The sequence below is a fragment of the Rhynchophorus ferrugineus genome, unplaced genomic scaffold (assembly GCF_030347505.1).
Source record: "Rhynchophorus ferrugineus isolate W39M unplaced genomic scaffold, kcgeb_rfMv2 rfM11, whole genome shotgun sequence".
Classification (NCBI taxonomy): Eukaryota; Metazoa; Arthropoda; class Insecta; order Coleoptera; family Curculionidae; genus Rhynchophorus; species Rhynchophorus ferrugineus.
In genome coordinates, this window is record NW_027472590.1 from 20,529,869 (window position 1) to 20,556,001 (window position 26,133).

At 33.1% G+C, this 26,133-nt stretch overlaps 1 protein-coding gene across 4 annotated transcripts in view; it reads right to left on the reverse strand.

The window, feature by feature from the left end:
- Positions 1 to 25,482, reverse strand: part of Scgdelta (Sarcoglycan delta) — a 163,348-nt gene extending 137,866 nt beyond the window's left edge. For 2 of the 4 annotated variants that reach the window (XR_013007654.1, XR_013007655.1), the window contains exons 1-2: positions 25,256 to 25,470; positions 3,607 to 3,656 (exon numbers count right to left, since the gene is read on the reverse strand). The gene's annotated coding sequence lies outside the window, so the exon portion shown is untranslated. Of the gene's footprint in view, positions 1 to 3,606; positions 3,657 to 25,255 lie in introns of all 4 variants that reach the window. The other 2 variants (XM_076417385.1, XM_076417386.1) reach the window with 2 other exon arrangements.
- Positions 25,483 to 26,133: the final 651 nt, after the last annotated feature.

Below are 26,133 nucleotides of genomic sequence, written 5' to 3' on the forward strand. Positions count from 1 at the left end.
ATATCAGAATCAAACATTAAGATGCTTATTCTGACTTGAGCAAGTCTGCCATAGGGAAGTGTATTGGGACCAATTATTATTTATTTGCAGACACATTTACCTACATTAAATGAAAATGTTGCTGTGACATTTGCAGATGACGCTGCAATCCTAGCCATTGGATATAATAAATTCGAATCAACCGAAAAGTTGCAAACAACTATTGCCGAAAAACATTCACGGCAGAAAAATGTCGCATTAAAATGAATCAAAATAACTCAGTGGATATTGATTTTACGAACAAAAATAATCAAACACATGCGAGTATATCTAAATCAGCATGTAGTCCCGTTTAGAAAAACATCCAAATATCTTGAATACAAAAATCTATTGAACTCAGGTCGAATTACAAAATATGTAGTGGTTATTGGTATGCAACACTGTCAGTATATAATAAGCTTTTGGTGGATTTATACTCTTAATAACTTTAAACTCTGAAATTGTACCAACCAAAGCAATACAAATGTCTTACAAAGATTCCAAAACGAGGCACTCTAAGGTATTTTTAGTGCTCCATGATACATTCGTAATAACATTCTGCATAAGGATCTGAAGGAGAGGCTCCACCAGCAAAGCAAAATTGAGTAAATTTGATCCAGTATATTTTGAGGTCCTCCAGCTCCTAGATAATTATGGCTTGGACAGAATATTATAAATAATGAACTTGACCTAGTTCGGTGAATTTATAGGTAAAATTCAGTGCACAGTATAATAACAAATTAGGATAAAAACAAATAGCTAATTATTGTTATTTTACTAAATTATAATCAATAATAAAAAAATATATCAAAAACCTTGCGCTGCATTTTACTTTTTTAGTAGTAGGATATCTATCAAGAAATTTATTAAAATATATGATGTGTAAGCATGTATGTTTAATAATAATATGTAAGGTACTGACATTGTTGCAAACAAAATATTGTACATGTTTGGACTCTGCAAAGTATATATACGCTACTGAATGAAAAATAATATTACAAGGGATGAATCGACACATACTACGTATATTTAGAGCATATTGGTGGTGTGAAAAATCTAAAAGCTATTAATGATGCTAGTTTGATTCTGAAATATACTGTAGACGACCTTGAGGCATGTCGAATTTTACATCTTGGAATAACGGTCTACAAAATACCCAGAAATATAATCCCAGATGTTGAACACGGGCGGGGTGCCAGCAGCGCCAACTAGAACCCGACAACGAATAGCTGGCGGAAACCCCGAGACGTTTACCTGGGATGTTATTGAAGGGTATTTCGGTGATTCAGTGCTGAACCCTCGTTTGGTTTAGACGTGCCACCATCGACTGCCCAAGCCTCGTCTCCAGGTAACACCGCTGCCATTCGTTTTATCATTTGTATTTTTCACATTTTTATATAGCTAATAAATAACGGTCACATAATGTAAACACCACTGTTTCATTTCGTTTTACCTCCATTCACCGAGCCACATTATTTACCCTAAAGTGGTGACCCCCACGTAATTTTTCGCAAAATTGGGTTTGGACTCGTGAACGGAGGGTACGTGGAACATGGTATATTTTACGTGGTTATCATCAGCGTCTCGGCTAAACATTTCTTTAGGCGCTATGTTTAAATCATAATGTCTTCCTTCGCTCGCCGTCTCCGTCATAATGGCAGACATTTTGATTTGAAAGGCTTTGGGCGGCATCGGTCGGATACCGTCGTTATTTGTCTTTTCTGAATTATTGTAACGTATGTGACTACGGATTAGTCACAGAGCAGCTCCAGAAGCTAGGTACCGATTGCAGTCACGTGTTATGTCTTCGCCGAGGTACCAGAATTGCTAATGTCTCGTCGTCTAGCTAAAATAAGCTACCACGTCATCGAACAATCGATCCTCCAACAGCGTCGATTACGGGAGCCCTGTCCGAAAAATAGCTTGTTCTCAACGTCGTCGATGGACCACATTCAAGTGCCAAAGCAACGATGAAGCAACGGTATCTGTAGGGCCGGAAGATATTAACAGCCCTACCGGATCGCGACTGTACCAACCACAATCGTTTCGATTTACCATATTTCTCAAAGCCCTTTTCACACAACACATTTTGTTTGGTATATATTTTTTTGTATTTGATATTTTTTCATACATTTTTGTATTTATGTTGCTTGTAGTAATTTTATGTAAAATGCTGGCAGGGGAGTATTGTAACGACCTTGAGGCATGTCGAATTTTACATCATGGAATAACGGTCTACAAAATACCCAGAAATATAATCCCAGATGTTGAACACGGGCGGGGTGCCAGCAGCGCCAACTAGAACCCGACAACGAATAGCTGGCGGCAACCCCGAGACGTTTATCTGGGATGTTATTGAAGGGTATTTCGGTGATTCAGTGCTGAACCCTCGTTTGGTTTAGACGTGCCACCATGGACTGTCCAAGCCTCGTCTCCAGGTAACACCGCTGCCATTCGTTTTAACATTTGTATTTTTCACATTTTTATATAGCCAATAAATAACGGTCACATAATGCAAACACCACTGTTTTATCTCGTTTTACCTCCATTCACCGAGCCACATCATTTACCCTAAAATACCAAATTTACATTGTTTAAATTGTTTTATTTTTTTTTATTTTGAATAATTGTTTGTCAAAGAGAAACAATATCATTAGTTAAATTTACTTCCCAAGAAAGCAGGTAAACAATTGAAACCTAATACATAACTAAACTAAATTGACATGTTTGCCGTTTTATATAAGTGGACTTGCGCTCAGTTAGCCAATTATGTTCTACGTGATACTGCTTTGTACTGTGTATTTTGCTCACTTCCCTATATTCTATAGACCTCTTTCTAACTTGAAAAAACTTTAATAAATAACTTTTCCCCCAACTATATGTTATTAGCAGGTCTGTTGGTAATTACGCTTTTCGTAACAGATTCACTAGCCATAAGTGCGCCATGTTTTTACTTGATACACGAGTTACTTTGCGCCAATATAACAATGTTGCAGTTTTATAATTTTTTGAAAATATCTAATATATTTACAATATTATATATATTTATATATATTTATAAGTTATTTGAAAGATTCCGATTGAAAAAAGCATGGTTATCACCTGGCGATGTTGGCCCATTGAGAGCAAGGTCAAATCGCTTTGTTCGCAATATCATGGCCTATAATTTGAGTGACCAAGAAAAACACCCAATAAGCGTCAAAATCACTTGTATTGGAAGTTTTATAGCACCAGTCGTACTCTCCAGACTTAGCTCCATTCGCCTACTAACTTTTATATCAATGGGGCACGCGCTTGCAGAGCAGCTCTTCGTCGAATTCGAAAGTTAAAGTTAGCTCAATAAACCATTTCATTTCCACTAAACAATTCAAAGGAGAAACTGTTATTTTGGAATAGTATCCATAAATTATTTGAGAGAAGAATAGATGAGAAATTGGCCAGAATAAAATTCTTATAATCAAACTTTAAATAAATAATTGAATTTTAATTGGCAATTGTAAATAATGTGTATTCTTTGGTGGAAGGAAAAACGAAAATGAATTATCGACATCCCTGGTAAGTAACCCTGATGTAAATATTCCAACTTACCTAAGAGATTGTTCAGAATTATTGTTTGTTACTGGCAAATTAGCTGCGACCTGGAATAAGAAGAAAATATAATTAAAACACATATTTATCTAGATTAAAAAAGCAAATATCCTCAAACCAAAGCCCAATAAATAAAGTAATAACTGTTTTTTTTCATTATTGATCAAAAAAATATTACTTTCGACATAAAACGCTTATTTAATATTTAGTTGATATCAAGGGGTTAATAAAATATGTATGCGGCAATTCCTCTACGACTTTCAGCAAACATTCTGAATCCAAATAAAATTTTAATTAAACGCTGGTCTTGACCGCCGTCCTATTCGGTTTGTCATATTTCTGTGGCGTAAATATTTACTGTGATAAAGTAGTGGTAAACCAGTTCATATTACAGTATAATTTATATTTAGAACTATAACCGATGAAAAAAGTTATTTCCAAAAAATACTGATGTCTCGGGACATTTATTATTATTATTCTATGGATGTTTGAAATATTTCTGGTCTTTTTCCCAGATAGTCTTAAAGGATCTGTTGTTTTTTCGAGTTGGAACTTAAGTTCTATTAGATTAATTTAGTGAGTCCAGATGTTTTTTAGTTAGCCCTAACCCTCAAAAGATGCGTGTATAAATTTGACAGCTGTCAGATCATTAGTTTGTGAATTATAGCATTTTGAGTGAAGCAACTTTTGTTATTATGAGAAAATGGATAAAAAGAAATTTCGTGTGTTGATAAAATATTGCTTTTTGAGGGGAAAAAATACAGTTGAAGGAAATACTTGGCTTGATGCCGAGTTTTTGGACACCGTCCCAGGAAAATCAACCATCAAGGAGGTATTGGTATGCTAAGTTTAGAAGTGGTGAAATGAGCACCGAAGAAACCAATAAAAAACCACAAAATGATCTTGAATTACCGTAAGTTGAAATTGTGCAAAGTGGGTGCTGCGCAAGCTACTTTGGCCAAAAACAACGACGAGTTGATGATTAAGAGCAGTGTTTGGAGACGATCAAGCGTAACAAACCCGAGTTTTTGTGTCAATATGTGACAATGGATGAAATATGGCTCCATCATTTCACATCGAAGTCCAATCGACAGTCGTCCGAGTGGACTGCACACGATGAACCTGCTCCAAAGCGTGGGAAAACGCAACAGTCGGCTGGCAAGGTTATGGCGTCTGTATTTTGGGATGCGCATGGAATAATTTTCATTGGCTACCTCGAAAAAGAAAGAACCATCAACAGCGACTATTACATACATTGCATAGCATTATTGGGCCGTTTAAATGACGAAATCTTCGAAAACGGCAGCATTTGAACAAAAAGAAAGTGCTGCTTCACCAAGACAATGCACCATGTCACAAGTCAGTGAAAATGATGGCAAAAATCCATGAATTCGGCTTCGAATTGCTCCCTCATCCACCCTATTCTCAAGATTCCGCCCTCAGCGACTATTTCCTGTTCTCATATTTCAAAAGAATGCACGCTGGGAAGAAATTTTCGTCGAATGAAGAGGAGATCGCCGAAACTGAAGCCTATTTTGAAACAAAGGACAAATCGTACTTCAAAAGTGGTATCGAAAAGTTGGAGGGTCATTATAATCAGCGTATTACCCTTGATTCATCGTATGTTGAATAAAAAAAAACTAATTTTGCCAAAAAATGTGTTTTACTCTGGTGGGCCGGGGACTTTTCAATTGATCTGTTAATCTACAAGCAGTAAGAAAAAGCAAAACTTCGCAAAAAATAATAAAATAATATTAAGCCGACTTGTATGGCGCAGTTGCTAAGGCGACATGATGGTTCTTCTGCAGTTCCGGCTTGAAATCCTGCTGACAAGTAATTGTAAATTTATGTTGGTGATTATTGATATGGTAAGAGTACAAGATCGGACGAGGGAAATCACCCCAACCATGCCAGTAACCAGGCTGCATAAGACCGGATGTCTTCTATGACGACTTCTAAATTCTCCACCTTGCGGGAGATAAATTTGCTGATTCCATTCATAGCTATTTTAATAAATTAAACAAACAATATGAAATAAAGTGTAATGTTTCAATATAATATAATATTAGAAATATATGATATATAATATTATTTAAAATAATATATGTTCTAAAATTCTGTGAATCATAGCATCCTATATAAGTATCATTCTTAGGGAATATATGAATAAAATAATTTTGAACTAATCAATGTGACTTTACCATGTATATTATGTATGTTATGTATTTAGCATGTATATAGAGCGAACACAATTAGGCACATTATTTTTTACAACTTTGAAATTTATATTAATGGAATATATTTACAATCATTAAATGAATTATTGACTTTTTAAATCTTAGGTCTATAAAACCAATAATAAAAATAATTAGATAATAGGTTCAAAGAATAAAATATCATCTGATAGTTACAGTCTTGACTCCCAAATGTTTGGTTAGTATTCTGTTACAAAATTCATTTACTAATAAGACCTGAAATTGATTAGAAATTAAAATTAATAAAATTTACTGTAAAGTCTTAATAATTTTAATACCAATATTAATATTTTAAGTACAATTGTCTCTAGAATAATATCAACTACTATGAGTCCTTAAGCAAGAATAAGTTTTCTCAGCTGTTGTCTTCACCAAACATCAAATTAATTGAAATTCCAAATGGAATAATTAAGGTTTATATTATGAATTTGAAAATGTTCCTAGTGAAAATTTGAAGGCCTTTTCATCAAAGATTACAGAACAGAATGAAATGTTCGCATATGGTATGTTTTTCTTTCACAGCTGAATATTCCTTCCGAAAAATTGGACATATTGATTTGTATTCTCTGCAAAAAATATAGAATGTAACATTACTTGCTCATGGTTTTTAATCAAACTTCCTATAACTCTTTAATATTCCCAACAATATGGGAATAACCGAAAGTATTACAAAAACAACACTGTTTAAAATTAAATAAAATAACTTAATGAAGTTTTCTCGTTCCGTATTAATATACTATCAAATACAAAACCGAAGGATTTGGCTTCAAATTTCAAACCTTTGTAATTTATGGTACAGTAGTGCTAGATTTTGATTTTAAAATTTATGCACCCATGGCCGATTAAACTTACAGCCACCAAGACAGCCTATACTATTTAACTTCCTTATATATCATACAACATCCTTATATATCATACGTACACGCAGTAACCAATAGTCAGATCCAACCTAAGACGCAGACAACGCCAATCAAGCCAATGACGCCAATCAGCAAATGAGTACAATGGTGAATTTACTCACCATCGTCGTTACCAAGCTAGCCTAATGCCTGGTAGCCATTAGAGTAAATACAAAATAACAAGAAAGAAAAGTTACAAAGATGAATTACATAATAATTACAAAAGTATGAATTACAGAAGTTTTAACATACAAAAGGCTTGAACAAAAATCGAGAGATATAGAAAATTGGAAAAGTCAATAAAAAAGACTCTATAGGTGACAAAACACATAAATGCAGTTAAAATCTTGATTAAATAATCTTGAAAAATAGTAGAGCATTTTGGAAGCTATTACGATGCAATATATGGTTATTTATAATCATAATACAAACAAAACATAAAATCATATATATTACATATTAATCTAGATAAGTATAAATTCGGCACATTATTTTCAAGGTAGCGGCTAGGATGGCAAAGACAGAGGGTTAAGAATCAGTCGGATGAAACTACTAGGTCTGAAAATAGTATCGAAAAGTGCACGACTGAAACAATGGATGTAATATTATATTTACTTTGACATATAACAATGGTGTCGACAAGTACCAACACAAATCGAATATCATAGACCGATTTGGTTATAATTTTATTGACGTACTGTAAAAATTAGAGCTGTCAGATACTCATTATTACTAGTTTTTAGCCTGAAATAATAATAAAATAAAATAAGATACTTCTGATACGTTGCCTGTCTTTGCGCGTTTAGTTTAATAAGCTTTTTCAATTTTAATATACGTTCGCGAAAAAAACACTTTCAGCTCAAAGCATTTTAAACTAAGACGCAGATTTTATTTTTTGTTTATTTTCCCCGTATAGAGCACGATCTTGCATACTGAAATATTGCTTTATTGTATTAAATCTAAGATAAGGCGTGTAAAAAATGTCACTAATAAATCGCAACAAGCCAGGGTATTTAGATTAATTTATTTTAATAATTCGAAACGAACGAGGAACACGAGCGCGCCCAGGAATATAAGAAAATTTCACTGAAAAATAAACATATGATTCTGATATTGCGCAAAAATATTTCTGAAGGTATTCGAGACGGTCTTTCTTCGGCCTACATTTTAGCCAAATTGTTTTAATAACAAATAAAAAAATATCATATTAAAATATGTGTTGTAGAAATACGCATATTTTTATATAAAAATAGATATTTTTTAGCTTAGCATAATATTATTCTCATATAAGATTTTTAATAGGGGTGGATTGATAAGGATGACTTAAGGTAATCCACATCGACCTAAAAGTGGTAGTATCCGAGTCTAGAAATTGAAGGTAATGAAGGCCAAAATTTATTTAAAAAATTCAAAAAGAAAAACGTGCTTCACCATCAGTAGAAAAATTATTAATAAGCAGGAAACATTGTATTGTCAAAGATAGATGCAAGAAATGAAAGGAGAGAATAGATAATATATATAACATAACACACCTATAACACTTCGTGATCACGATCATAACGATCATAAAAACTGAACACTTGATAACTGGAAGAATGTAGTATGGTCCGACGAATCATCGTTTACACTGTCACCTTTTTTTGTTCCAGAATGACCAGCTAGAACCAAATGGTCTTTTGCTGATGTCGCTTTCGGTTCGGGATAGTGAAGTGTTTTCCGGTGGACAGAGACCCTGGGTTACGACTGGGATTGTCGTAGTTGGTTATCTAACGAGGTTTGTGGATGGGTAGGGATTTTATCAAAGTGTGGTAGTGTTCAAAGGCGCCTAGAGAGAACCTACACTGAGCATGTTCGTGAAACTCTTCACGAACGGGATGCCTGATTCGAGGTGAGTGTTGACTTTCCTCATAAACCATGGGGTGGGGCATTGAATAACGCACGGACTCTTTTGGATCGGAATACTTAAAACAGTGCCAGTTGTCTCTCAGAGACGTACCTGTACCACACCTGTGCTCGGAAGAGGCAGACAGGACGGACTAGCATTTTATACAGAGTTGCTTTCTGGGGACTGGGAGTCTATTTTTTCTACAGAGAAGTGGGAAGAGTAGACTTCATGCCATTGTCTTTGCAGATAGCGTGCTTGATTTGGGCTGACTATTGGATCCTGCGGTCGAACTGCAGACCGAGATATGATAACTTTATCGATTTGGAGCCAGGGGTTTATAGGAACTTTAGCGTTGGGACTGTAAACGGTTGTAAAGAAAACTGTATCATCTGTATAAAATGCTGTGTGGGAATATTTGCGGAGTGGGAAATCAGCCAAGTAAACTTTGAACAGGGCAGGGGCTAGTGGAGGACCTTGCGGGACTCCTGCGGAAATCTTTTTATGAGAGGAGACTGTCTCACTGATCCTCACTTGAAAATACCTACCGTCCAAGTATGAATCTATCAGGGAGATTAAGTCATTCGGTAGATCAAGCTGTTTCGCTCTGAATATTAGATCGTGCCAAACCTTATCGAAAGCTTTCGAAACATCTAAAAAGATGGCTTCAGTTTTTCGATCTTTTCTTAATGAAGGTTGATGAAGACTTGAATGTTTGGCACGCAAACCGAATTGTTCGTTCGGGATTATGTTGTGTGCATCTGTGAAACTATTTAAATCGTGTAGTATTGATTTTTCGGCAAGTTTGGAACATCGTCACCTATAAACGGCCGGGTATATGTACGGAGAGTTCCAAACAGTCAAGCATGATGTTCAGCTGGTCATTTCATTCACATCATTGATAACTGATATCTCCACATCCTAAATAATGATGATGATGATGTTCTTACTATTACTAACATATTGATGCCATACATACAGCGAAAACATTAATTTTAGTTTGGGTTTTAGGAATATTAGATACCAGCATAATTGAACTGTTATGGAGAGTTTTAGAGCAGAGACCAAGGCGTATATTTCCATCTTCAATATAATTGGAGTAATTAATAGATGTTTTGGTACAAAAATGAGACGACAATCCGTTGAAAACTATTCAGACACAAGATGAGAAAATTGCAGCTGTAACTATAAAAGTAACTGTTGATAAAAGTAAACACTCTATTGATAAATAAATATTGAGCATATGTCAGGTGCTCTTATTATTTAGTCCTGTCCGTGTATATATTGTCTATTAAAAAAATTGATTAATTAATAATTAAATTAATATTAATATTTTATTTATTTAATTTTATGGTTTTTCGTAATAGATGGTTTTAAAGAAGTTGCAAAATGTCAACGATCAAAAAGGACTATTATCATTGATTGATTAGTTTATATAAATTATCTTCGAAAATCATAGAAAAACTGGAATAGAGTGGACTTCTCGACCATAACGAAGTTAAGCGACTTACGATAAGATTTACTGTAAGCTGAAATATTAAATTCATTTGAAAGAAGAGAACTATTTAAGATAATATTAAAATCAAACCCACGAAAAAAGTTACATCGATTAAAATCACAGAAAGTAATCTAAGGACTCAAATATACTAGGCGATATATGGGGTCAATGGCGAATTTTCGTGAATAATATGCAACGCTCTGAGACCCCAAGAATGCTGATTGAGGGCGAAATACTTTACTCAAACTCAAACAACTACTTACTATACATTATGTGTATGCCTTGTTCTTAGATAGAATTGTTCGTACATGTTTAATGTGAAATAAGACAGTAGTCAGGTAAGTTGTTACTTCAGTAAATGCTTTTGTTAAGTTGTTTTGTCGTTTTATCACGTTTTTATGAATTAAAATACTTTAAATTAGATTTCTATTTAATTTAATTTCGCTACAGTTCTTTGAGATATATGAAGGGTTATAAATAATTTAAAAAAAAATAAGTTCCGTTTCAGAGTTCAAAAGGTTACAACAGCAATCCCAATTTATTATTTTGAGCACATTCTTGGCCAACTTCTTATTTTCAACTGGGTTTGAAGCCAATGTAATGGATTGATATTGACACATAAGCGAAATATTTGGCATCAACTAGGCAGTTAGGTTTTGAAATAATGGCGACTCCTTCTTGGGCTCAAACTACATCGTTTACCTAGTATTATTTCAAATATATATCAATATCCTTAAAAATTTCATCGAATTTTTCACTATTAGCCGTCCAGGGTCAGGACTTTATTGTCAAAATTGTCGAAACGAAAATAAAACCAATTCTGACGTTTACTTAAGTTTTAGAAATAAGAAGCAACATATAATATAAATTAGCTGAATTCTTCATTGTCGAAAGGGAAATTTCGATAGACGAGATCGATAGAAAGTACCACTCTACCTATGTTTGTTGTTTGTTTTATAAATAGATTGTTCCATGTGTTATTGCCTTTCAAATTGGCCAGAGCATGCTTTTGTCGAATAAGTATTACAGATATACGACTATTAAATTCATCTAATAGGTAAAACCAAAATGACTTCTTGCAAAACATATATGAAACTTTCCTTTGAGATACCTCATACCCGAATTTATTTACCGAGAAGTTATTGATATTTACCATTGCTTCTAAACTACCTATTGTTAATTGTTTTTTTAAAGTTTCTTTTAATCTATATTTACTTTAACTATTTTAGTATATCATTAGTTACCATCAGGTAGGTTATAACAATATAATAACATGATCTAATATCGAACTGTAGCTCTATAATAAGTTGCATCTTCCCGATGAGCTTAAATTTATTTGTTATCTTTCGAGTGACGAGATGTGTCTATAGACTCTTAGTTTTGAGGGTAATTACCTTTCAATTAATTCGTCACCTCTTTTGATTGCTGAGATATTATTTCTTTTCTCTTTATCATTTATCTTACGGTACAAATAATCTTAAAATTTGGAATAAGGAATAAATCACTCTGAGCATTATATCTTGTGTAGAGCTACTTCTGTATATTCTGTTTCGTTTGCACATTATTTTATTATAATTTAGTGTGTGAATTCAAATTATGTTTTGTATGTTGAAATTATGAGTATATGTTATATCATGCGACTGTTACGGTACTGGCTACGGACTGCGTATTCGAGAAGATGGACTATGTGTTTTAAGACTGAATGGCACAACGAGTGGGACGTCTTGAAAAATACGTAGAGATGGGTTTGGTTTGGTGTTTAATTGATAAACACTTCCACTGTCATTTTATATCGTCATTCAACAAGTCGCCCTTTCTTTCCCTAAAATAAAATAGTTTGTTTAAGGAAAATAAAAGTTTTTTTGTAATTTAAACCATTTCACATTTCATAACTGGCGTAGTAGTAAGTACACCGGGGATATCATAATGTTGCTCTTTTTTTAATGCATTCAATTATCGAGAGTTAAGTTAATTATCAAGAAAAATTAATTATCAAGACTTTGGATTGGCAATCATTGTTGGGGCGATTAACCCGCGATTTCGGTTCACCAAATAATAAACTATGTTTTGAACAGTTTATGGACTTTATTCACTTGTTTTAATTTGTACAGACTACATGTGTTACCTTAACCGATTACATTCTTATTCTATTTTTCAATGCTGACTGTTTTCCCGCTTATATTCTAACTTAACCTAACTTTTTACAAATGTCAAACATTACAACTAAATACGTCGAGGACATCCGAAATTGTTCATCGGCTTATTCGATCTTAACCATCGAAGAAAAAAATATTGCCCATCGACGTGTAAATCACATTTAACTAAAGCGTCTTTACATATAAAGACGCAACAATCATTCTGCAGTTACTCGAATTTTCTTGGTGTACAGTTCTAGTTAGAGTTCTTGCGATATTATCAAAGCTGAATCTGTAAGGTCACAAATGGTGGATTGAAGGTTCCCAAAGATGAATAGAACTTGATGAAAATTCAAACCAGAAACATTTTTGCTTTAGGAAACACTCTTATTCCGTGAATTCTGGAAGTTCACAAGAATCACAGTTTAGGCTGTAAGGCCACCAGAGGTTGACTGAAGTTGCTGTGAACTAATGAATACACTAGTTCAGTTTCTCATCCGTAGACTATTGAAATTTGGAGTCACTAAACTTGACTAAAGTGTCCATCATGATTAGATTACAAAAAGTCAATATAAAATACCTGGTTTCCTTCAATATGAAATAGTTCTATAGGATATATTACATCTGATTAAGGGCTATTATTGAAATTTGGAGTGACTAAACTTGGGAAAACATGTCAATACCATGGTAAGTTGGGTAGAAACAGTGTCGGGATCTTGAAATTCAAACTGACGAATGAAGATATAGGCGATGCTCATTAAACATTTTATTAGAACTGTAAGCTACTCAGATGGAAGAGGCAATGTATGTTTTCCTGTGGTCGTGCTTTAAGAGGGAAGTGTAACTGTTACTGTTATGGCCTTGGCTATGGACTGCGTATTCGAGAAAAAGAACTCATGTCTTTTAAGACAGAATAGTGTAAGGAGTGAGGCGTCTAAAAGTAGGTATCGGGTTCAGTTTGTTTGTTTTCTTATCACATCTCTTTTTCATATAATAAAAACTGTTTTATCTGAAGTAACTTTATGTTGGCTTTAATATTAAAATGGCCTTTTTTCATTGTATTATTTCGTCGTTATTCTATCATTAAGGCTTGCTTTTCATGGTCACAATAATACTAATAAAGGCAGTTTTTCACGGGAAAATTATATTATTCCCATTCTCATCAAAATCCTATATTTTATTACAAAGAATGATTTTCTCAATGTATAATAAGTATATTGTTATGCAATGTTAACATACTTAAGCCATATAAATAAAGCAACAGAACAGCGACTTTTTCGTGGAAAAAAGGAATATATTTGGATAGACAAATTAATTTTATTATTTACAACACGGTATTTATAGTTCCTATGTAATATTATAATATATCTAAGGTAAAACAAAGGTATTGTTGAATCATTTACAGCTGTATTTTAAATTATTTAGCTATATAATCGAAACATTAAAAAGTATTAAGCTAAGGCTAATATTATTTTCGTCACAATAAAACTGAAGCTCGTAACTAACAACTTGATTTGCAACTTTCTGGATTTTTTAATGGCGATTCATGTTTGTTCTCAAAACGATATACTTATTCATAAAGTGTCATTCATTTCTCACGAGTTTTAACCGGATTTATATAAAAGTTAAAACAGAGACAAGCGCTCTAATAAAGATTTCATTGTTACGACTTCTTTTACTGCTGCCTTTATAACATTTTTACACTTTTAATAATCATCTCGAATTCGTTCAAAAGGGATAATATTTTTTTATGATTCACAATTGCTTTGTTTTGTATCAGCATATATTCAACTAATAATATTGGAAGCGAAAACACATATTGTATATATTTTGGATGACACTTCATTAGGCTAGATGAAATTTTTTGAAAAACTTTTATAAAAAATTTACTCGGAATCAAAGTTCTTTCTTTAAAAAATAAGTTTGGAAGAAATTGAGGTTTGAAATAATATAATTTTTAAAGCGCTAAAACGCTCCTGCGCTTGACGTAATTGTGACACTGTGCGATTTGTACGGGTACGGGTCTTATTTATACATTATTTTAATAGCAGAGACTAATAATTAGACATTCTAATGTGTATCGGTGGTGTTAGGGTCCGTAATATAATTATATATCGGCACAAACTCCGAATAAGTTGTGTATTTTCGTTCCAAGGCAGACAGTTGCCAAAGAAATGTGGTGATGTATTGCAATACGCGACCCAGCCGATATAGCTTGAACATCGGTATTTTATTCACAGCACTAGGCAGCAGTATTTACTATTTTAGGTACTTTTAATTGTGTTGTAAAACATTGGGGTGTGAAAGTGTAATTAACGTGACGTACGTTGAGGTTAGACGTTGTTTAAATAACAAACGTAATATTGAAATTTAAAATTAATATAATAGGATGGGTTTATTTGTATAAGTGTGCATAAGGCCAGTATATATTTCTACAATAGTCAAATATCAAATAGACAGAAGAAAATGGGTTTCTAACTGAGTTCACTAACTATTCACCGTTTTCACTACTGCACGATCCTATATACTTAGTACAAAAAGTAAATATAAAATAGCTGGTTTTCTTCAATATGGAATAGTTCGATAGACTATATTACACCTGATTAAGGATTATTATTAATATACCATACATTATGATTATTATAGCATACATTTAGTTAACCAGTGTGATATTATCAAGTTTTTATAGTCTGGTAGGTGCGTTTTATAACAGAAAGAAGTTTGAAAGGATACTTAAATACCGACGATGTATGAACCCAACTGTTGTCACTGAAGCCTAGTGAAGTAAAAGAAACTATGTAGAGATCTAGTCTAAGATTTCGTAAGATAACTTAATACATTAGAGCATGTATAAAACGATATTTTGTAAAGTATTTGTTTAAGTATTGCAGTTGGATGAACTTATAAATTTGTAAGCCTATTGTTAAAATAAACTGCAAAATTACAATTTCTGTACTTTATTTACCCTATTACAAGGTAATTAAATATAATACTGGTTAATTTTTTTGTCCCACAGAGCTGCGATAATTTGAAGATAATCAAGCACCTTTTATCAAATATATATAAATTAACCTACCTTGTATTATAGTTACTATCAACGTTTTGTTAATTATAATATATAATATTCTACCACATTTTATGGTCAGCATGTTTGAAATACTCACTAGCTTCAATTCGATAAAAGTTCAAATATTTTTTTAAATTATCATTTTAGCTACAGTCACACTGTACTATCGATAAAATTTAGGTTATTTCCCTTTATAACTCGCGTTTCAATTTTCTTGTTTACATTTTCTTTTCGTTGGTAGCACAAAAGCAATTTTTTAACTGTAAAATATGAGATAAATAATTCAAATGAAACCGAAGCGCACTAAACAGTTAGAGAACGTTAGGGCTTCTGATTGGTGTCTAACGTAATTTGTCAAAATTTGAAAATGTGTTTTTTTTATATATATATTTTAAAGGCTCCTTTTAAGAACTAGGGGATTACCTGGACTGGACCTACACTTTAACGTGAGCTCCGAACCACTGTCCTCGGCATTAAGCCTACATCCATTCCCAGAAAACATCCGGTCTTACCCAGACTGGCCATTGGCGTGACTGGGATCATTTTCCTTGTCGGATTTTACACTCTTACCTAGGGATAATCACAAATATTAAACAAGACTTAATTATTTTCCTAGCACTTGGAAAGTGGCTCAAATTATTATGATTCCTAAACCTAGGAAAAAATCAGACGTCTCCTCTTATCGTCCTATAAGCCTTTTACCTGTTATCTCAAAACTTTTCGAAAAACTATACATTAAGATATTAAAATTAATCGCAGAGGAGAGAAATATTATTGCAGACCATCAATTTGGCTTCCGTAATAAATACGGTACAACAGAACAAATACATAGATTAATCAACCAAATTAACAAAAAATTAAAGGATAAAAAATATTGCTCCGCTGCATTTCTCAATATTTAATAGGCCTTCGACAATGTAGGCATACTGGACTATAAAATACTTTTGAAAAATAATTAAATTAAAAAACTTTTGCCCCATAGGCACTTTCAATTTCTGAAATCGTGCCTCTCAGACAGACATTTTATTGTCAAACAGGGTGACGAATACACTGGCCTACAGCCCATATATTCGGGCGTTCTGCAGGGCAGTTTTCTCGGCCCATTGTTATATCTTATGTATACAGATGACCTACCGACTTAACGAAACACTACTGTTGCAACATATGTTCACGATACAGCGGTTTTATCATCCCACAAGGATCCAATATCAGCCACAAAAAACCTCCAACTTCATTTCGAAATTCACAAAGTCGAATTCTGCTTGAAAACTTCCATGAAGATCCAGTCACAGCATCAATAAACCTACAAACCCACCTGGAGCAAATACAATTATGGTTGAAGACATGGCGTATCAAAGCAAATGAGACAAAATCTACCCATATGACATTCACCCTTTGCAGAAGAACATGTCCCTCAGTAAAATTGAATAATCATGAACTTCCGCAAGCAGACAGCGTTAAATATCTGGGAACGCATTTTAATTGACGTCTGATTTGGAGAAAATATATTGTGACAAAACGCAAACAGCTTGGCCTTAAACTAAACCAAATGTTTTGGCTGATAGGGCGTAAATCTAAATTATCATTATATAACAAGGTTTTTCTGGACCTATGATATTGAACTGTGGGGCACTACTAGCAAATCTATTATAGATATCCTCCAGAGGTTCCAGAATAAAGTGTTGCGAGTCATCGTCGATGCCCCATATTACGTGTTCAACAAATTGATTCAACGCAATATCCACATAGAACCCATAACGAGTGTGATTCGTCCATGCGCGAAGTACTCCGAAAGACTATTAGTGCATCCTAATACACTCGCCAAACAGTTAAATGTGTGCGATGACAGTGAGGTGCATAGGCTCAAACGCAAACTACCATACGAACTGGTTAATAGACACATAGAGTGAAATTTAATAATTTCTAGAATAAGCTACAATAGTTATTAGAATAAGTTAGGATAGATTTTAAAATAAGTTAGAATAGTATCTAGAATAAGATTTAGATTATAAATTATTACATGTTAGGATGGTTATATTATATAACGGACATCAAACAATAATACTTATTACCCACAGGCACATTGTTGACGTTCCAAGAGATTAATATAAAAAAGAAATACTGGATTTGTTGTTGTTGTACGCAAAATGTCTTCAAGTATATTATTTTTATATTTATTCCACAAATTAGGTGAACTCGATGGGAAGCATGTTGAAGTTATGATAGCAAATAGTCAGCTAGTTTATTGAAGAGTAGACAAAATAAGAGTATTACCGAGTGTATGGTCTCAATGAACAATCATATTCTGATAAATATACACTCGAAAAATGTCAATTTAGATATTCGAATAAAGTCGATCCACAAACATAACAAATAATCAACGTAAGTAAGTAAGACTTTCGACATTGTTTGTGTGAACTGTCTAATGCTCTCCAATGCATAGGTTGAATATACATTCATGTCTCCAGGTTAGAGTCTGTTCTTATTTTAGACAATTTTTCAGATCTTTGAGTAGCGATAAATGAACTACAGTGGGATGATGATTTATGTATTTCGTTAGTATTAAGTTATATGCAACGATATAAAATAATTTATTATATTTGCGTGTCTCAGTAAAATGGCGGGCATTTCCTTAAAATCTTCTATAGAGTTTCCGCAATACCACAAAAGGCCACGTTTAGCTTAATTTTATCACTCTAGTTCAATCATATACATTGTTTACCAGTTTATGCTCAAACCCATTCGAAATCGATGTATTAATTTATGTTAATTTGTTTATATAACATAATTGTTTTATTTATCAAACAGGAAGATAGCTTATTTGAATCCTTTTATACTCAGAAGCCAGTTAAAAGGGGTCAATCTATTAATATTTTGTAAATACTTATCATGCCTGTGTCACCCTCTTAATCTTATGAGATTTAAATATAAAATACTTTTCCCTAAGCTTTTTTAAACATTTTTTGTACAAAATTTGTTGACTATAACGAACGCAACAAAAACGTACATTTCGGCAGGTTTTTTTTGCAATATACTGCTAGTTCTCTAAAAATAGATCGATTTTGTAAAAATATGATGTATAATATATACGTCAAGTTTTCGGTTGATTTTTTGCATATACTTTGTTATACTCAGTACTTCAATTAGTTTCAAGCGTTCATAAGTACCATTTTATTACATTATATTGTAAATCTCTTGATGTCACTATGTAAGGTATCTGATTTGAGCATTAAACTAAATAGAACAGCTTGAATAGGAACACTATGGTGATAACATAGAATCTCAGCCTTTGATGCTAACATTTGCCACGCGCATCTTTTAAAAGCGGTATTTGTTTTGATACGAACTTGATTTATTTTAGACTGCCAGATATTTCTCAAACGAAACGTTTAGCCACCTGAAAATTGCGAGTAGGTTTATTTTAGTTACATAATTGGGATGCACTGAATTTATTTCCTTTTTAATTAGTTGGCGAAAGTTTCATTTAACAGTGATTCAGTAAATTGTTTCTCAAGAAGTAAAATAAATATAGGAGTATTTACAGGAAAAAATATATAAGAACATATTTTTAAAACTTGTCTGATTAAATAATTATTTGTGAATGGAACTCTAAACATTTTTAATGTAAATTGTCATCTTTTACTTATATTTATGAATTAATTCACTGCGATTACTTCACTGCCTATGATTTCAATAAATTTAATATAATTATGTAGTGAGGAAGTTTAAAGTTTGTCTACCATTTGAAAATATTTGTATACCATGTCCGCGATGTATGTTCTTGCCTAATATCAATTAAATCTAACTAGGGTTTGACAGACTATAGAAACGCCTTTACTGGAGACTATACCGACATTCTACTCCGGCTTCCTCCGCGGAATAGATTATACCCATAAAATGTAATATTTTTAGAGATTACTTATTGATCTACAATACTCAATATCAAATGTGACTTAGTGTTCATTTTGATATCAGCACACAGTTTCAAATGCTTCCTCTTGATATCCGCTACTTATCTGTACAACATTATAAGTACTATATGAGGCATGAGATGCGAAAGTGGTTTATCCAAACAGTGTAAGCCGTTTATTGTATTTGTTTTATAGTTTAAACTTGTGTAAAAAGTGTTCAATATATTTCACAATTTTAGCCTATATTTTATATAGCTCTTATAAGCTCTATGTAATTTATGGTTAATAACAGATCAATTGAAAAGTCCCCGGTCTGACACATAGATGGCGTTACCAGAAGTAAATCCATATATTTTTTAGTTAGCCCTAACACTCAAAAAACGTGCGTGTATAAATTTGAGAGCTGTCGAATTATTAGTTTGTGAATTATTGAATTTTGATTGAAGCAACTATTGTTATTGTGAAAAATATTAATAAAAAGGAATTTCGCGGTTTTAATAAAATATTGCTTTTTGAAGGGGAAAATACAGTTGAAGCAAAAACTTGGCTTGATGCCGAGTTTCCGGACACTGCTCCAGGAAAATCAACCATCAATGATTGGTATGCTAAGTTTAGACGTGGTGAAATGAACACCGAAGACGGCGAAGACAGTGGACGCCCAAAAGAGGTTGTTACCGATGAAAATATTTAAAAAATCCACAAAATGATTTTGAATGAGCGTAAATCGAAATTGAATAAAATAACAGGTATTCTAAAGATATCAACAGAATGTGTACATCACGTTCATTCATGAATATTTGGGTATAAGAAAGCTCTGTGCAAAGAGGGTACTGCGCGAGCTCACTTTTGACCAAAAACAACGACGAGTTGATGATTCGGAAAAGTGTTTGAAGATGATCAGACGTAATAAACCCGAGTTTTTGCGTCGATATGTGACAGTGGATGAAACATCGCTCCGCCATTTCACTCCGAAGTCCAATCGACAGTCATTCGAGTGGATTGCACACGATGAACCCGCTCCAAAGCGTTGGAAAGCGCAACAGTCGGCTGGCAAGGTTATGGCATCTGTATTTTGGGATACACATGGAATAATTTTTATTGACGACCTTGAAAAATCAAGGACCATCAACAGCAACTAGTAAATAGCGTTATTGGACCGTTTGAATTACGAAATCTCCGAAAAACGGCCGCATTTGAAGAAAAAGAAAGTGCTGCTTCAACAAGACAATACACCATGTCACAAGTCAGGACAAATACAAAGGACAAATCGTACTACAAAAATGGTATCGAAATGTTGAAGGGTCGCTATAATCAGTGTACCCTTGAACAGGTAGGCCAGAGACATTTCATTTCATTGACTTGTTACAATGTACCAACTATTATTAAAGTTAAAATTGTTTTAGCTGAAAACTTATCTGAGTTTGTCGAAAAATATGTATACAGTGCAGATGCTCCAAGACAATCATAGTACTACAATGCTTTACAGTATCAACTAATATTTTGGAAATCAGAAAATGGATATCATTTTAGCATTAAATAAAGTAATCCAGTGACAAGTAAGTACCCAGCAAGTAATTTCTTTGTATCTCATTCATCATTTTATTATTTAGCGGTAGACAATAAAAAGGAAGTTAGCGAGATAAATTTCTACGCATTCCCATTGATAACACGACTCTACGAAAATGTTTTCGTTCTTTGTCCTAAAGATTATTTTATGATTTTCCGTTTAGTTATGAACAAAAATGAGAAGAAAATACCTTTTTTGGTATAAAATTTACATTTGTAATAGTTATATTAATAATACTCATATTTGAATATTTCATAAATTTCAATTATTTTTAATACATTTAAAAATACCGCGCGATAAGAGTGGGGTTTACACTTTTACACAGCGCTGATAGACGGCACCAAAGTGATAAACAACGATCAAGTGTTTTGTATTTGATTCAAGTGTATCTGAATACCTTAAAATGTCGTCGCGAAAGTGTAAATATTATGCTGATGCATATTGTTATATAGGTTGGCAATTTCTTAAAGTTCAAGACGTAAAGTTCAAGACGTAAAAAACGAATTAAATATATCTCACGATCTCTGTGAAGCCTACGAAGCATATTTTAACTGTCCTGTTTAGAATCAAGACAAGACCTGGGCTCCACATGTTGCTTGTAATAATTGTAAAAGATGTTTGGAAGGTAATCAGCAAATTTTAATCAAATAGTGGATTTAATATAACAGACATATTAACTACTATTTCTATATTTTAGATTGGTATCGAGGTGAGAAAAGGTCAATGAAATTTGCAACACACAATCTGGTGAGAACCGAAATATCAATTTAACGACTGCTGCTTTTGCATTGTGAATCCGAGCAAAAGACGTAGAGGTAAAAATGCAAAACCAATGGAATATCCTGATATACAAAGTATCCGTGTTATTGGTGTTTATGGGATAGCACAGCGGATGCTAAGCATTATTCTCAACGGTCCTGGCCTGTAAGAACAGAACTTTGTGACAGGGAAAGAAAACGTAAAATTTGAGCCAGTTGTTGAATCAGAGAAAGTGTTAATGTCGCTTTTGCACATTAAGTTAGGGTAAATGAAACAATTTGTTAAAAAACTGGAATCAAACCTCAGAAGCGTTTGAATACTTGAGGAATATTTTTCCGCAATTATCAGAAGCAAAGGTTTTGGCTTTCTAAGTAGTCGTTTCTGTATTTTTAGGAAATAACAAAGCGGAAAACTACAAAAAAGGCAAGTTGAAAATATGGTAAAAAATTTTAAGGCCATGGGCTGCAACATGTCATTAAAAGTTCATGCTCATTTAGATAAGTTAAAAAAACATGGGAGCGTATTCAGAAGAGCAAGGAGAACGTTTTCACCAGGATATTATGAGTTTCGAACGTATGTTGCATGCTCATTTAGATAAATTCAAAAACAACATAGAAGCGTATTCAGAAGAGTAAGGAGATCATTTTCATCAGGACATTATAAGCTTCGAACAACGTTATCAAGGCCAATACAATGAAAACATGATGGGAGACTATATTTGGGGTTTATTAAGACATAGAACTATGAACATAAAAGAAAAAGTAAAGGCGGCCACTTTTAAATTATTTTCTAGTTTTTTGTAAGTTATTTTGATAGTAACACTTGATAAAAATAATTAAAATGGTTTCATTTTCAATTAAAAATTAACACCACAGATTTTGAAAAATATCTTTCAAGCGGTTTTCTAAATAAAAAAGTAAACTTTTTCATGCCATATATTTTTTTTTTCGTCCACTTACGGCCTAAAGAAATGGAATTTAATATTTTGAAGTCAAAGTTAAATTTTGTGTTGACACGTGCTAATATTGGAAATAAACATGCCAATCAGGAAGCCAATAACATTCTCCGATGCCACCAGCTGTTTCATCAATACATTGTTGATCTGTATGCCAAAACTGAAGCTGAGCTATTACGGAGTATATATCAGTATTATCAAGAGATGATTCGCTCTGCGGATTACACATATTTGCGTAATGTTATACCCAGTAACGTAGATAGAAGAATACCTGTTTTACATTTTATTCCATCATCTGGTAGTCAGCGTCATATGCAAAAATATATTCAAGACTCCACGGCTGTTATGCGAGTATGTGATGGACCAGATTTGTTCATCACGTTTACGGGAAATTCAAACTGGGATGAAACTAAAATTTGTTATTTTGAAAACACATTTCTGGCTATATTCTGTTGAATTGCAAAAACGAGGCTTTCCACATGCGCATATTTATATTTGGTTGGTCGAAATTATCACTATTTGATAAGAAAATATCAATCAACTGCAAGCTTGATAGCGTTATGTATTTTAATTGGTTCTTTGTAAAATTTTCTTGTTTTGTAAACACGTTGTTTCCATATGCGCATATTTCTATTTCGATGGTTCAAAATATTACTATATGATATGAAGATATGTTAATTTATAGCTTAAGTTGTGATAACTGTATGTGTCATAGCGTCGGGTATTGTAATGATTGCATTGAATATAGTTTCATCAAAATGAAGCAGGTAATTACAATCTGTTTGAAAAAAAAAAAGATATTTTCGGATTTAAAACATTTGAACAAGATAAAGTCTGTCGTTTCTGCTAGTGTATTATATTATATATAGTCAATTCAAAACAGTAATGACCAATATCTGTCTGTGAAAAGTTGTAAATTAGTTTTATAGTGAGACAATATTTTCCTTCTCATATCTAGCTAAAAAGAGATAAAATGCTGTTAGAGAAGTTCGAACATGTAACCGAAAAAGATAAAAGATATATAGCTATTTGAGAGGTGTAGAACGTCCGTTCACACACACATTGTTGGGTAAAATAGGATTTAAATCATGTAACGATAACCCACAAAGAGATTTAATGGAACTTCTAGAGATTGCTTTTAAAGGAATAGAATTTCGAAAAACATATTATAATATCACGGAGGTATTATTATACCTATTTATACAGTAATAAAATTGGGTCGCTCATGACAAGATGATAATAAATATAGTGTAAAGGCAACAAAAGTTGATGGAAAAAGGCAAACGTTGAAATAACTATCGATGGTTTTATTTCTGGGGCAGAATTAATATTTTCCTCTAAGTCCAAGGGGACTACCATTGAGAAATGAACCATACCTTGTCTTTGCAGTAGATTGAAAATCAGCTGTTAAAGAACTTGGAGGAACCATCAGTTATTGTTATGGTAGAGAAAAAGTACGCAAAATAAGTTTCGAGGAAAGCATGTTAAAGAATAACAATCAAATAACTATCAATAATTATTTCAAATAGTTACTCAGTGAATGTAAATGAAATTGAAATTTTCGAAAATAATACCTTCGGTTTGTGTGAGCTCGATCAGACACATTGAAGAAGGAATTGACAAATGGTGGAATCATGAGCAAGTTTTTGATAGATTGGAAATAAACAGCTTAGTTATTTACTTGAGTAGTGATTCTGAACGTAAGAGTGATTGAATAGTGTGAAACTTTATGAATGTTGGTTTATGATCTAATGCTGACAATTATTAAGACAGGTTAATGAAAGAGGAAACATCTAAAGGTCAGTATACAATTAATATACTTTAATTGTTGGCAATTGTGTTATAGAATATGAATGCTTTATGCGCATGTGTGTTATTGTTCAGAATATAGGTGAAAGTTTAGTTAAAATTTATGAGGAGAGAAAAATACTAACTGTTTTACAGATATGGAAAATGTATTAAGGAGAATTCCGTGATTAAATGTAGTTTTATCCAGAAAAATGTATACAGGTATTAACATAACAAACGAAGGAGAAATATAGTGATATTAAAATGTCAGTACAAGGAAACATTGTATCGAAGGACACAAGAATTAAGCGTAAAAGGCAAATATGCTCTCTAATGAAAGAAATATACATCACCTAGATATAAAATTGTTAATTAGGTGGATTAAGCTTTTGGGTATACCACTACATAAAACGCGTCTAGAACTCTACCTATACTAGTGTAAAAAAACTATAAAAACTAACCTATAAATTATTGTGACTGTATAATTAATTGTAGTTTTAAGTTCATCGTTAATAAATGCATTAGATGTACTATAATGTTAAAATGAATTATAATACCTAACATTTTTGTTTGATTATTTTGTTTAGATTAGAATTTTGTTATGTCAGAGCCTATATGTACCAAAACTCAAAGTTGCTGCGGCAACATTGCAACGTTTTGACAGATCACGTGTGTCACTGCTGTTTTGAATTGACTTTATGTATGTATTATGTTAATATATTGTATTTTCCTTATCTTCTGAGATATGCAATTGATGTTTTATTATGACAGAATTATGCGTGATAAATGTTATACCAAAAACGTCCTCAGCGCATAAAAGTGCATAAGATAAACTGATTCAAAACGATTTTATAAACACTTTTCAGTTGACCTGTGACGTCAAGTAAAAGAGCACGTTTCATTGTTTGGTCTCAAGATTGATTACATTTATACCTGAACGAAACGGAGCTGTAACAATCAAAACCTTATTCCGTTTTCATCTCTGTTTAATTCCGATGTTGGTAACTGTTCTCGAATACAACGACACTTTACGATTCCCCGTACCGTTGCGGGATGACATTAAAAAGCGAACCGAAAAAGTTCGAAAATTGCCCGGTTATACCCGGCGACGGACGCGCGCTTCACCTTTTTATATCTGAATCGAAACTGTGATACTTACTGGCCGCCGCTAAACACGATTTTCCATTCCACATAGTTGCGGGTTATAAATAAGTTGATTTATTTTGTCATGGCGTTCCCCCCGTACAATCGCCGTTTCGTCTCGTCTAAAAACAGATTTTTGAGTTTATGGAAAACCGAGCACCATACTTAATTAGAGTTGTGCGGAAGTTTCGAGGGCGTGACAAGTGGATATTTATTTTCGTGACGAATGAAGACGTATTCGTTTGTCCGTCTTATTTACGGAAAACTAAAAAATAAGACAACATTTTTTACAGTAAACTAATTGCTTGGCGAAAAAGTAATTCCGGTTTCTGTTTGAGTGCCATAAGTTGGTTATACCAGCACATAACAGGTCAATTGAAAAGTTCCCGTCCTACCATAGTAAAACATATTTTTTTGTCAAAATAATGTTTTTTATTCAACATAATTCCCTTCAAGGGTGATACACTAACTATAGCAACCCTCCAACTTCTCGATACCATTTTTGTAGTACGATTTGTCGTTTGCTTCAAAATAGGCCTCAGTTTCGTCAATCACTTCTTCATTCGACGAAAATTTCTTCCCATCGAGCATTTGTTTGAGATTTGAGAACAGGAAATAGTCGCTGGGGGCCAGACCTGGAGAATACGGTGGATGAGGAAGCAATTCGA